Source organism: Schistocerca gregaria, chromosome 2, assembly GCF_023897955.1.
Source record: "Schistocerca gregaria isolate iqSchGreg1 chromosome 2, iqSchGreg1.2, whole genome shotgun sequence".
Lineage (NCBI taxonomy): Eukaryota > Metazoa > Arthropoda > Insecta > Orthoptera > Acrididae > Schistocerca > Schistocerca gregaria.
Window position 1 is genome coordinate 262,377,203 of NC_064921.1, and position 11,889 is coordinate 262,389,091.

General features: G+C 44.1%; 1 non-coding gene across 1 annotated transcript; it reads right to left on the reverse strand.

Annotated features, from left to right (window-relative positions):
* Positions 1-1,117: 1,117 nt before the first annotated feature.
* Positions 1,118-1,192, reverse strand: Trnas-cga (transfer RNA serine (anticodon CGA)). Its single transcript has one exon. It is a non-coding gene; the product is annotated as a tRNA-Ser (tRNA).
* Between the last annotated feature and the right edge of the window lie 10,697 nt (positions 1,193-11,889).

Consider the following 11,889-nt stretch of genomic DNA (forward strand, 5'->3'; position numbering starts at 1 on the left):
TTACGTGTGTCTGCTAAAGGTGACGACGTTTTCAACGTTTTAAATAATTGTCTTAATAAGTGGCAGTTGACATGGAAGTCGTGTGTAGGCATTCGTACAGATGGCACCCCTTCGCTGGTATCAGGATAGTGGCGCCGAACCTGTGGCTATAGATTCCAGACTGGGGTTATATAGGATTCCGGCTTCAAAAGGCTCTAAGCACTATGGGACTTAACATCTGAGGTCATCAGTCCCCCAGACTTAGAACTAATTAAACCTAACTAACCTAAGTACATCACACACAACCATGCCCGAGGCAGTATTCGAACCTGCGACCGTAGCAGCAGCGCGGTTCCGGACTGAAGCGCCTAGAACCTCTCGGCCGCCACGGCCGACTTATAGGATTCTGCCTTTTGCCTCAGGCGTCACCTCAGCGCTCGCACCACTACACGTTCATAGGATCGCATTAAATATATTTTTTATGCAAGACAACAGGTTTCAACAGACTATGCTGTTATCTTCAAGTGTTAAAAACTTTTGTTGTAAAACATGTTCATTTTATGCTGACATCACTCACAGGATGACAAGTGGATAGAGTAGCACATCTTGTGCTTGAGTTCAGCGTAAAATGAACATGTTTTACAACAAAAGATTTTAATACCTGAAGATGACAGCATAGTCTTTTGAAACCGGTTGTATTATATAAAAAATATTTTTTTTTTTTGCGATCGTGGCTGTAGATTGATTTTTAACAATTAAACAGACCGCCCTTCATTTCTCTCAAAATGAAAAAATTCAAAGATCGATAGGGATTTGTGTGCTCCTCTTCACCATTGCGTGCATTCTGCATACCTGTCAGAGTTGGTTTCTTAGGATTCACTTCCTAAAATTTGCTCGAGTAACTGAATCCAACAAAGCTTTCCCCAGTATGGGACAAATTGCACCACTACTTTCAGCGTCAACCTACAGCAGGCGAGAGTTGACCACAAAAAGATAACGCACAGCCCTTTTGGGCAAACACGGACGTGGTGTCTGTTCTTTCGGACATGTCTGAAAGAACAAATGCCATCTTGAATGAGATTTTCACTCTGCAGCGGAGTGTGCGCTGATATGAAACTTCCTGGCAGATTAAAACTGTCTGCCGGACCGAGACTCGAACTCGGGACCTTTACCTCTCGCGGGTAAGTGCTCTACCAACTGAGCTACCCAAGCAGGACTCATACCCCCTCCTCACAGCAGGTACTGGCAGAAGTAAAGCTGTGAGGACGGGGCTTGAGTCGTGCTTGGGTAGCTCAGTTGGTAGAGCACTTGCCCGCGAAAGGCAAAGGTCGCGAGTTCGAGTCTTGGTCCGGCACACAGTTTTAATCTGCCAGGAAGTTTCAGATGCATTCTTCTTTGCGAAGCCACTAGGAATCAAGATACAGAGGAATGAGAGACACCAGCTGCCAATGGGCACTGATTTGTATCAATGGGGCAAGTTAAAAAATTTGTTCCAGCCGGGGAACTGAATGCAGGTCTATTGCTTACTAAGCAGATGCACTGACCAGGCGCACGGACTATCCTGGCGTACCTGCCGTCACTCAAATTCACAACTTATACCACACTCTACTGACGTAGTACCCCTCCTCACATTACTCGTGGCGTCTCGCAGATTCCCGTAAGAGTTCAAGCTTGGTGTGCCTTGCCTCTTCATTGGACGGATCATTGGCCATCTTCTTCCTAAAGAACACACACACACACACACACACACACACACACACACACATACATACACAATCTGCACTGAACGTATAATTGGCGGTATCAGAAAAAATGGTTCAAATGGCTCTGAGCACTATGGGACTTCTGTGGTCATCAGTCCCCTAGAACTTAGAACGACTTAAACCTAACTAACCTAAGGTGATCACACACATCCATGCCCGAGGCAGGATTCGAACCTGCGACCGTAGCAGTGGCGCGGCTCCGGACTGAGCGCCTAGACCCGCGAGACCACCGCGGCCAAAAGGTACCCTGCTAATTAGCCTCCTTACTTGCGGTATCTCGCTCATTCCCTTACTTTGTGTACATAAGCACTGAAGATATAATTGGCGGTCATCGCCTTTAATATATATAAAGGCGATGACCGCCAATTATACATTCAGTGCAGATGTACACCAAGTAAGGGAATCAGCGAGATGCCGCAAGTAATGAGTCTAATTAGCAGGGTGCCACAACAGTAGTGTGAGGTATAAGTTGTAAATTTGGGTCTGTTGGGAGGCGTGCTGGTGACCGCTGTGTCCGGATGTTGTAGTAGTCGGCGCATTTGCCAAATTTTCAACTTGCCCCATTGACATACACTTCTCGCTGGAAGTTAATGTCTGTAATTCCTTTGCATGTTTATTGTGTTGCGTTAGATGGGGTGCTACTGCATAGGACGCATACGGAGAGAGTCTGTCAGTGCGTTAGAGTGCCGATGTGCAGCACGTGACACACGCCACGTCTAGCAGGTGACAATAACGCGGCCCGGCTGTGTAGACGCGCTGACAATGAGCATGCCGCTGGCTGGCGGCAGAGAATAAAAGACGGCCTACGCGGGCGGCGGCGCGGGTGCGCAGCGCGTAACGCGGTTAGCGCCGCCCCCACCCCCGCCGCCAGCCCCTCTCCCACCCCCAGGCCCACCCCTGCTGGGATTTAATTGAGCCAGTGAAAACTGCCCCTAACGCCGTTATCCGGACCGTCGCCGCCGCCGCCGCCGCCGCTCGGCGCAAATTGTGGAAAAACGCCGCGCCGCGCCGCGCCGTGCTGTGCTGTGCTGTGCCGCGGCGCGCCGATGTGAAGCCGCTGTCGGCGGCCCAGCAAGCCCGAGTGTCGCCGGGGAAAACACTCGACTGCGGTCCCGCCGCCTCTGATTTAACGAGATTGCAGGTTTCACCTGAGGCCGCAGCCTGTTAACAGTCGGCCTGTCCGCGGCGCTAATTCCCCTCACGTATCAGCCGCAGCGTATGGCGCTGGGCCGGCTAAACAGAGCGCGAAGATTGCCTGGTGTCGCGTTGTCTAATGGTTGCCGATAAAACACAAACTTGTAAGGTCCAATGTTAAAGAAAACAACACTTTATGTTAAAACGTAATTCAGAATCATTGGTAATTAATAAGTGTGCAAATCTGATCATCATTGTTACGTCTGATGCGAGAGCGGTCGAGATGGTATAAACAGAAAATCATGGTGACTACCTGACGTTGACACCCGTATTGTAGGCCATCTCACAATGTTCTTCTTACTGCAAAAATTTATTCCACCAGATTTCACAAAAACACACAATGATTACTAGTTTGAGCGAAACTAAATCGCTATATTCAGACCACAGGAAAAAAAACTAATATTTACAGTGACAATTCATTTCGACGACTGCAAAAAGTTTCCAAGCAAATGAACTGAAGATGGCGATGTAATTTCGCTGAAACTAGTAATAATTGTGTATTTTTGTTCGATCTGGGCCAATAAACTTTTTTAACAAGAACATCAACCGTATTTAGAATAATGAAACATAATTATAGAGATTTTTGCGAATTCATACCCTGTTCACAAAAATCAAGTATATAATTAAAACAATCTTTCTGTGAACCTGAGCGCCTTCATGCACAGTAATATACCTTAAATATGAAGTTTAGTATTATTATTGTTATTATTATTATTATTATTTGCTTTCGGAACATGCCGATACAACATCTCAACACTGGAATTTTTTTTACAAAATCCGTGTACACATTACTTTCAGTTATATTGTGGTAGGAAATTATGTAGGCTTAAAAGAAGGATTCCATATAAAAAACGTTTCACCAACCCTAGTATACTGAAACTAATAAACAAGACAAAAATGTTAACAGAGGATACACAGAGGTAGAATGCTGTGAAAATCCTACTGGGAACACAGTAATAAGTTACAAATTACCGTTGATAGGCATCTGGGATATTCTCAGTTCTATCCATATTAATGGCTACGTATCTAAACGGATACATACTTGTTCTGTATTGGTGCAACGAGCCACAACGGTGCAGCAGTGATCGGACGCTCGATGCAAGTGCAGAATTTTTTCTGCCCGCCCGTGCACACAATGCACGACCAACTGGCCGGGCGGGGGAGACGGGCCGTGACGGCCAAGAAGTGCGCCCGCATCTGTAACTGTGTTTCCCAATGTAGTCTCTAAATACAGTTCACTTTTACCAGTCATGTGCTTTCATTACAACCGCCTTTCCTTTGCAACGAGTGTATGCATTCGTTTGGTCTGGAAAGGGAGAGACAGCGCAGAATTCAGCGAGCGTTTTGCTGCTGCCTACAATACTATAAGAATGTATGTAACTGTGTGTGTGTGTGTGTGTGTGTGTGTGTGTGTGTGTGTGTGTATTCCACATGTCCTCCTAAACCAACTGACCGATTTCAGCCAAAGGTGCTACATATATACTTTACTGTCAGCCGACAATCGCTGTTGGGGTAAGAACCACCTACCTATCAAAGTGGTGGAGGTGGAAGTGAAAAGCGTAGCCAGCGAAGCGTGAATTCGTAAATTTAATTGATCCAGTATTTGAGAATGAGGGTACTTAGCGACTTGCAACGAACTTTACACATAATTTCAAACCTTTACAAATTATTTTGTTGACGACAAAACCTACAAAAAGATGAAACGAAAAATGTTTATCGCTTATTACCCTCCCACTGCTCATGCAGCAAATGTGCCACAGGAGGCACGACGTTATGATTTATTATTTCTTTACTAATAACTATATTCACGACACATTTTACAGACAGTATGCACATATTCCGCTAACTGTACCTAAAAAATTGTATCACTGTACGACACATATTTCAGGAGTAATGTCGTCATAAACATAAGCACAAGGAAAGATTCTGCATAGTACTGTCGTGGACGCACAGGTATAAATAAAAACCTGTGTAATGCCGGTTTCACAGGTAGTTAACAATAAAATGTTCTTTTTATGTCTTGTAAGAATTGTAGCAAAGGTTGCGGATAGAAAACTGAATAACTGTGCAGGTGTATAAGTACCATCTATACAGGACATGAGAATGATATACAAGCGCCGAATGCGGGTTTTACATTCATATGTATCGATCCACTAGTATTCAGACGCATATATATTTATAGGCCCAGCGTTCCATATCCTGCAGTGTACCACGTGGTAATATAGTCACTTAATTCTGCTATGGTTTCACTTGTATTCTGATTACCAAGATAGTTAGATTAACAGGGTAGGCAGTTATATCTGGAAATCGGCACTGTTGACAATCGCTGACAGGATTTTATACGTTGCTGTATCGTTTTGATGCTGACAGGGTTTGGAGTATGCTTGGGAGCTGATGGCCAGGAGCCCGAAGGTTACATGCAAGGTTGCTTAAGTTGAGCCGATAGAGGTGATTAAATTTCAGCCTTGCTGTGACTGCCATGAAGCTCCTATGTTTTTGTCTTATTGTACCATGGTACTCTTGGGATAATGTGATGAATTAGTGCACAGTGACTGTCTTTGGTTTCAATTCTCCTCGGTCATTCTTCTCTCCAGTCCCATGATAAACTCTTTTTAAGCTTGGGTTTCATATCTGTAAAAGGGAGTTTATCATGATTAATTGCACTATGTAGAGATGCTTGGTTTGCTGGGACATCTACTTGTTCATATGCAAGTATCCTTGGGTGGCCTTTCATACATATAATCACGATATTGCAATAGATCCTCAGAATCCGAAACACAACGTCGATAATTGCTGCAACAATGAGGTTGCTACAACTATTGTGATAGTTTCTTGTCGTTTCTAGGGCTGACATACTATAGTAGATTTTGACTATTGTGTCCGCTGCGGTCGTCTGTGCTAATATCATGGGAAGCAATCAGCTCACGTGACATAATCGTGGAGTGTGGATCAAAGGTGAAGTAGGTCATTAGAATCTTACAGTTCTGGCAAATGAGCGTTCCAGATTAGTGTCCCCAAAGAGCAGTAAAAGGCGCGGGTTGGCCACAAAAAACAGTGCCATCTTAGTCTGACAATTGTTTTCCTTGGGAGCCAAAATTTTAAAAAGCACCTAGACAACACCTGACTATTCCTTTTTGGACTGGCTCTAAGAGGTCAACACGCACTGCCGCGATAGGTACAGTCAGCATCCGAGCCGTATAAACCAACAATTTAGGCGCCATGTTGTGGTAGTGTTCCAGAGTGTTGAAACTTTATAAGTTTAAGGAAGCCTGACGGATTCCGATGAGGTAACCATTCCAGCGCTTTAGCAATCGAAAAGCGACTAATAAGTATTGCAAAAGTACAACTGCGACTGCAGCTGCATCTGAACCACGAACTCATTAACGCAGGTGCTGAAGAAACGCAAAATGTTCTACTGCCGTCTTGTTATCATTTGACAGACTGTCATTGTCCCCTTTTTCTTGTGTATCTCATTCTAGTGCATGATTTTCCCCTGTTGACAGAGCAGTGACTGCTCGTCAAATTACCTGTTTGGAATAGTCTGAGCACTCTTTGACTCTCATTTCAATCATGTCACAATAATTATTATGCGAGGTCTGTTTGTCGGTAATTGTGAGCTTCATTCAATATATCCGTTTATTTGTTGTTAATTTGAGTCTGTGTGCTCTTGATATTTATGTGCCGTTGTAATCTTCCCACCAGTTTAATTTTGTATGAGTAGTGTGATCACAATCACAGTGATTAAGCAAGAGGCGATGGTTGGTTATGCCCTAAGTACGAGAGGAATCAGATGTCTAGGCCACGACCAGGGCAGGAAGATGCTGGTCAGTTGGCCATTTAAGTAAAACTATGCATAGCGAGGAAGGAATAGACAGTGAGATCGTTACAGACTGCCAGAGTTGGCAGCACAGAGTACTAAACTTAGATTAGATTTACTTTCATTCCAACTGATCCGTAGTGTGGAGGTCCTCGAGGATGTGGAACATGTCAGAAAAACAACAATACTTGACAAATATTTAAAACCAAAACAAATGAGCTAATGTACCATTCCACAGGTCCCAAGTGGAATGAGCGTCGTCTTTTAATGAGCACTATATGAAAGAGTCATTTTACAAATAGCAAAGCACTGAATTTAAAATCAATTTTTTTTAAATTTATTTAAAAGGAAATAAACATTTAATACAACTACTATAATACTTGTATGGAAGTGAAACATGGACAATAAATAGTTTGGACAAGAAGAGAATATAAGCTTTCGAAATGTGGTGCTACAGAAGAATGCTGAAGATTACATGGGTAGATCACATAACTAACGAGGAGGTATTGAATAGGATTGGGGAGAAGAGAAGTTTGTGGCACAACTTGACAAGAAGAAGGGATCGATTGGTAGGACATGTTCTGAGGCATCAAGGGATCACCAATTTAGTACTGGAGGGCAGCGTGGAGGATAAAAATCGTAGAGGAAGACCAAGAGATTAATACACTAAGCAGATTAAGAAGGATGTAGGTTGCAGTAGGTACTGGGAGATGAAGAGGCTTGCACAGGATAGAGTGACATGGAGAGCTGCATCAAACCAGTCTCAGGTCTGAAGACCACAACAACAACAACTATAATACTTATTTACAATGAACACATTACTGCACTGAAATTGTCTTTTTGTACGAGACTAAGTTACTTTAAATCCTTGTGAAGCAGTCTGTATAACCACCCCGTCTCCCCCCAAATATATATATATATATATATATATATATATATATATATATATATATATATATATATATATATATATATATATATATATACTGCTTCACAAGGATTTAATATTTGGGGGGAGACGGGGTGGTTATACAGACTGCTTCACAAGGATTTAATATATCAGTTGGTTTTACTGAGAAATTCATCAATGGAGTAGAAGGAGTTGGCCATGGCTGCTGGCAAGTTATTGAAAATGTGTGTTCCTGAATAATGAAAACCTTTTTTTACAAGGCTAAGTGACTTTAAATCCTTGTGAATCAGCGTGTATAACCACCCCATCCCTCCTAAAAAATAAAAGGCCCTACAAACTTAATCATCTATTTTTCCTAATGTACTGCTAATCCTCTTGAAAGTTCGGCGCACGCATTTTTCAGCTGTTAAAAGTTTTATTCTACGTGGGGCCAGGCAGCAGAGGCCAGCCCGTCTGACGTGCTAATCGAGTAAACTACTCAACGATTGTGACATCAGTCAGTGGTCAAATGAATGAAACAGCTAACACAGTGTGAGCAAGAGTGAAGTAATATTTTGTAACTTGGACACTTGTGCGCTGCCGACAAATCAAACGTTGCGAATTTAACCGTGTCTAGCAACCCCTGCTGGGGACAGAGCAAGTAAGAAAGAGTTGACATGGCAACTACGATGAAGCAAACTTACTGGTTCCTCCCAGTAAGGAAACGTCAGCAATAACGGTATAAATAATCGAGCTTAAGGGATCAAAGGATCCAGTTGTACCGCCATTCTGACTGCTTTTAGAACAAGAGAGAATCACTGCTTTTGAGTTGCAGAGAAACCACGACCCACCCTTTGTGATGGAAATCTGTTGGCAACCTGCCACTGATTAACTCAGAGTTCCAGGATGTGGCGCGCCATACCTGTGGTGTGGCTCTGCGGAATTTGTGGGAAGTTTCGCCGACGAGGGAAGCTGGGGCCCAGCCAGCCTCTGCCCTCTGAGAGACTTTGGCTGACGGACACAAACTGTCTGCGCTGTGGCTGGGGCAGAGGCAACTTCGGGCCCTCCTAGCCACGTAGACGTCTTTGGCCACCGTCTTGGCCCATCCCTGGGGGTGGAAAGGGGAGGGGGCATTGCTGCTCGGCAACAGGACATCTAGCATCCTATAACGCACAGAAGTTCACGACTTGGTCCGGAGCACCTGGGGTGGCCAGCACTATTCTTTGTGGCCCCATGAACCATGGACCTTGCCGTTCGAGGGGAGTCTTGTGAGCCTGAGCGATGTAGAAAGCCGTGCTGTAGGTGCAACCACAACGGAGGGGCATCTGTTGAGAAGCCAGACACACGTGTGGTTCCTGAAAAGGGGCAGCAGCCTTTACAGTTGTTGCAGGGGCAACAGTCTGGATGATTGACAGATCTGGCCTTCTAACATCAACAACAACGGCCTTGCTGTGCTGGTACTGTGAACCGCTGAAAGCAAGTGGAGACTACAGCCATATTTTTTCCCGAGGGCATGAAGCTTTGAGAGGTGGCATGAGTCCCCTCTCATATTTCTATCTTACTCTGAGTAATTCGATTTTCCTCTCTAATTGCATGCGGTGAAAAGTTGCTATTCCTTCACACGTGGACTTCCCACGCAGCGTCTCTCGTCACCCGGGTGCTCCAGTGACAGGCGAGTTCTGCTGAGGTTGAAAGGGTTAAGCCGATGGGTGTGAGGGAGTCGAGTGGATGCTATCCAGACGCCGACATTGTCATAAGAGCGGGAGCTACACGCCCAGATGGGCCGGAAGGGGCGGCTGGGCTAGAGATTCCGTTACTTCGCAGAAACTTAGTGAAAACCGTTTCTGGCGGGCTACCAGCGAGGCGTGGGAATGACTTGTGTTCCCAGGCAGTCTTGGCGGGCAAATTCCCGCGTTTCCTGCAAAATCGTAACTGTGATTGGCTTGCTCAGGGCATAGCTCCGTGACGTAGCGCAGAAACTGGCGCCAAGAATCTCCATTGGTGGAATGGTAGTGCTTCGGCAATAGACTGGAATTTTCCGCCGGTTTTCGAGTTGCTGGCTGGAATGTTTAACCACGGCCACTGTTGTGGGCGGGAATGTTTTATGTTTGGTTTGTAGGGTGCTCTTGAGAGGGTCGGCTCTCGCCTTTCGGTCGGAGTAGGCTGCAAGATTGAGCTCTCGCTGTTCTGGACAACGTGCCTTCCGTTGGCTGTCTAATATACTTTTATTTGATTGTAACTGTTTGACGAAGGTGCTGAAGTTTCGACTTAAACGTAACTTTCCGAGTATAGTTGGTAATTGAGCGTTGTGCATACAAGCGGCCTATGTTTTCTGTCTTGGGCAGTTTTGGCTAAAGTTGACTGTATCGGAGTTACTGTGTGACTTCGCTTGCTAAAATCAATCACTTTACCGTCAGTGATTGTATGGCGGGCCTTCTTCGTCTCCCTCAGAGGCGTATTTGTGTTGCTAGGAAGTCTTTAGTCTGGAACAACCAGACCAGGAGAATTTGTTTCGGGCTATACTCACGACATTATCATCACCACGACGGGACGTCGAAGCAACCGGCCATCGTCTCCGGTATGCCAGATCGTGCTCTTGCAGTTAAGAAGACAGCTTGGTAATGTACGTCTTCAGCACTGGCAAAGCAGGCAAATTTTGCTAGGTGAAAATCAGAGCTCAGCAGGGCGCGCCTGTTTGTCTTTTCTAACTTCGTTCTGTCTTGGGTGTTCATTGTCTGAGTTATCACTACTGTAGCAGCAATTAATGTTGGGTTGGCTGGGTGTTTCTCTTTGAGTTGGAAGGAATTGGCTCCACATACCACTTGGTCATAAATGTCACAATCTAGTTTATGGACAACTTCACCGTCACAGCCTTTATTTGAGTATCCAATTTGATGTATTGTAAACGTTTCGTGTGTTTTGCTTATTATTTTGAGTTTAGTCATAATAAATAATATTGTTATTTTGGACGAAACTTTCATTCTGTTAATCGGTAGAGCAACCCTTTCATTTCTCACTACGTTAATGAAACTTTCCTTTATTTCTATCCAATTAAATTATTGCAGGTGCCAAACTCTTTTCCACTCCATTTGCAGGTTCGATTACAGTCAGTTCGCGTTTCTTCTTAATCCTTGTGCAACATCAAAAGTAGGAGTTAGAAAAGGGGGGGGGGGCTTAGAGCATAATTTCCATATGAAGATTCGAGAAGAATTTAGTGCTAAATACACTGCTAGCCCCGGCACCTCGCAGCTTTACTGTATGATTAAATGGTGATGGCGTCCTCTTGGATAAAATATTCCAGAGGTCAAAATAGTCCCCCATTAGATCTCCGGCTGGGGACTCCTCAGGATGACATCGTTATCAGGAGAAACAAAACTGGCGTTCTACGCATGTCAGATCCCTTAATCGGGCAGGTAGTTAAGAATATTTAAAAAGGGAAATAGATAGGTTAAAGTCAGATGTAGTGGGACTTGGTGAAGTTTGGTGGCAGGAGGAACAAGACTACTGCTCACGTGGATACAGGGTTACAAATGCGAACTCAAATAGGGGTACTGCAGGAGTAGGTTTAATAATAAATTAAAAGCAAAATAGGTGCACTGGTAATATACTACGAACAGCATAGTGAACGCATTACTGTAGCCAAGATAGAAACAAAGCCCACGTCTACCACTGTAGTACAAGTTTATATGCCAACTACCTCCGCAGATGATGAAGAGACTGAAGAAATGTATGATGCGATAAATGAAATTATTCAGATAGTGAAGGGAGACGAAAATTTAATAGTCATGGGAGACTGAAATTCGACTTTAGGAAAGGGGGAAAGAAGGAGAAGAAGTAGGTGAATTCAAATAGATTATACAATAATAAGACAAACATTTCGGAACCAGGTTTTAAATTGTAAGACATTTCCAGGTGCATATATGGAATCTGTCCATAATTTATTGGTTATGAACTGTAGAGTAAAACCGAAGAAAGTGCAAAAAGGAAGGTAGGAATTTAAGAAGACCGGATCTGGATAAACGGAAAGATCCAGAGGCTGTAGAGAGTTTCAGAAGAGCATTAGCGAACGGTTGACAAGAACAGGGGAAAGAAATACAGTAGAAGAAGAATGGGTAGCTTTGAGAGATGAAATAGTGAAGGCAGCAGAGGATCAATTAGGTAAAAAGACGAGGGCTAGTAGAAATTCGGTTAACAAGAGATATTGAATTTAATTGAGGAAAGGAGAAAATATAAATGAAGCAGGCGAA